Here is a 2,259-nt window from a genome sequence, read left to right on the forward strand (position 1 = left end):
GCTGTGTGGAATCTGTTTCCAGGTTGCCCTGTCCAGCTCCTAGCGGCCACCTGCCTGCCTTTGCTCAGGGTGTTTCCCTCGTCTTCTGTAGTCACTCCAGTCTCTGCTCCTCTCCTCATGTCACCCCTGCCTGACCCTGACCCTCCGGCCTACCTCTTATAAGAACCACTGTAGTTCTCCCCGCCCACCTGGGACCTCTTGTGACGTCAAGGTCCGTAACAGGCACAGCTGCAGATCGCCCTCTGCCGATGAGCTCACGTGTACAGTTCCAGGGATCGGGGCGTATCTGGAAGGCTGATATTCAGTCTACTGCTCGGATGCAAAGGACTATGGGACGTGTAGCCAATATGATTTGGCGGTTGGCGAGGGGACGATGGGAGCAAGAGCGACATGGCTGAGGTAACCCGTCTGGTCTCCTGCAGGTGGATGGCGGGGGCACCAACTACCACAGAGAGCCAGGAGATGGATGTGAGGAGCAGGTGAGGAGGGAGTAACGGGCTTGACTTGGAGTACACTCGAGAGGCAATGTCAGGGGCCGTCAGACAGGTACAGGAGTCCAGGGGAGAGGCTTGGGCAGGAAGAAACCCGGGTCCCTCACGTGTGGTTGGCATTGGGGCAACTCAGGGAGGGGGCACTGGGAAAGTTCTGGAACTCCGGTACATCAGAATCACCTGGGACAGCCCGTCCTGCCCCGCCCACTCGAGGCACTGTGATTCACTCCCTCCTTGGCCCTGGGCCCCCTTCCCAGTCAGACGGCTGGCAAGACCTAGGTGTGCAGGGTCCCTTGAACTGGGAGCAAGCGAGCCGATCCCACGAGCCCCCAGGGACTCCGGCCCACACCATGGCAGACCCCCAGCGCTGCTGGCCCGCCTGCACCAGCTTCTCGTGCACCCGGAAGGGCATTCTCCTGCTCATGGAGATGGTCCTATGCCTGGCGATCCTGATCTGCTTCAGCATCTTGTGCTCTGCGTACTCCTCCCTGTCGGTGGTGGAGATGGTCCTCGCGGCAGTCTTCTTCCTCGTCTACATGTGCAACGTGCAGGCCAAGGTGCCCAGCATCAGCTGGCCCTGGGCCGATTTCTTCCGGACCTTCATAGCGGCCATCCTCTACCTGATCACCTCCATCCTGGTCCTCGTTCACGGGCGGAAGCAGTCCAGGGTCATCACGGCGGGGGTGCTGGGCCTGGTAGCTACGTGCCTCTTTGGCTACGACGCCTACATCACCTTCCCCCTGGGGAACAGCCATACGTGAGCCCCCATGGGCCCGCAGATGCCCGGAGTGGAGGAGCGCCCCTCACATCTCAGCAACCTGCGAAGGACTCCTCCCCAGCCCCACAGCCACGCTCCCAGCCAGCCAGCTCCCCACCACTAGTGAAGTAAAAGTGCCGTGTGGGAGAATTTCGTCTTCCGGTCTGCCACTCAGCCCTCTGGATGTGCCACCCTAACGTCCCCTTTCTTCCTGCAGGAGACGCCAGTTTTGCCTGGACGGTGCCCATGAGGGAGGAGGGCGCCTCAGTTCAAACCCCAGGCCCCAGCTTGAGACCTACTCCAAATAACTGCCTTGGGGTGGGGGTGGTTCTGGGGAGGGAGAAATAAATGATAAACAGATTTAACACACTTTAAGAAAAACACCCGGGACAGGGCTGGTGTGTTTAGCAAATAAAAATACAGCAGGCCCGGTTAAATCTGAATTTCAGACAAATAACGCTTTGGTGTAAGTACAAAGGGGGTGTCTTCAAAAAACTCACGGAAAAATGCTTATTATGTAAAAACTATGCACTTAAAAATTCTTTTGGTCTAAAAATACCCCTGTGCTTTCTTAAAATTTAATTTTACTTATTATCAGTAGTAGTATTTGAGAGATTTTCACGATAGGGTGCATGGAGAGACAGAAAGGAACAGAAACAGGAAATGAGGAATCACTGCCCAGGGGGGTGACCACGCTGCAGTCCCTTCTCCATTTTCCTTTCGGGATTTGGGGCACACACACACATGTGCCTGGTGTGTTCCAAGCTGCTGGGTCCAGGACTCAAACCATGATCAGCCCCGTGGGAGCCCAGCACCTTAACCTCTACACCACCTGCTGACCCCTACTTTTATTATGACTATTATTTTTTGTAAAATTTTGCTACAGAACACGTGCACTCACTAGAGAGAGATGGGAGAGGTTGCTGAGAGGGAGAGGGAGAACGCAAGCCGCCAGGTCTGTGACGTGAACTGCAGTCAGCCATGGAGGAGGCCAGTCAGCCATGGAGGAGG

General features: G+C 56.2%; 1 pseudogene; it reads left to right on the forward strand.

The window, feature by feature from the left end:
* Positions 1 to 716: 716 nt before the first annotated feature.
* Positions 717 to 1,614, forward strand: LOC102471669 (proteolipid protein 2 pseudogene; annotated as a pseudogene).
* Positions 1,615 to 2,259: the final 645 nt, after the last annotated feature.

This window comes from Tupaia chinensis, unplaced genomic scaffold (genome assembly GCF_000334495.1).
Source record: "Tupaia chinensis unplaced genomic scaffold, TupChi_1.0 Scaffold143878_1, whole genome shotgun sequence".
NCBI classification, from domain to species: Eukaryota; Metazoa; Chordata; class Mammalia; order Scandentia; family Tupaiidae; genus Tupaia; species Tupaia belangeri.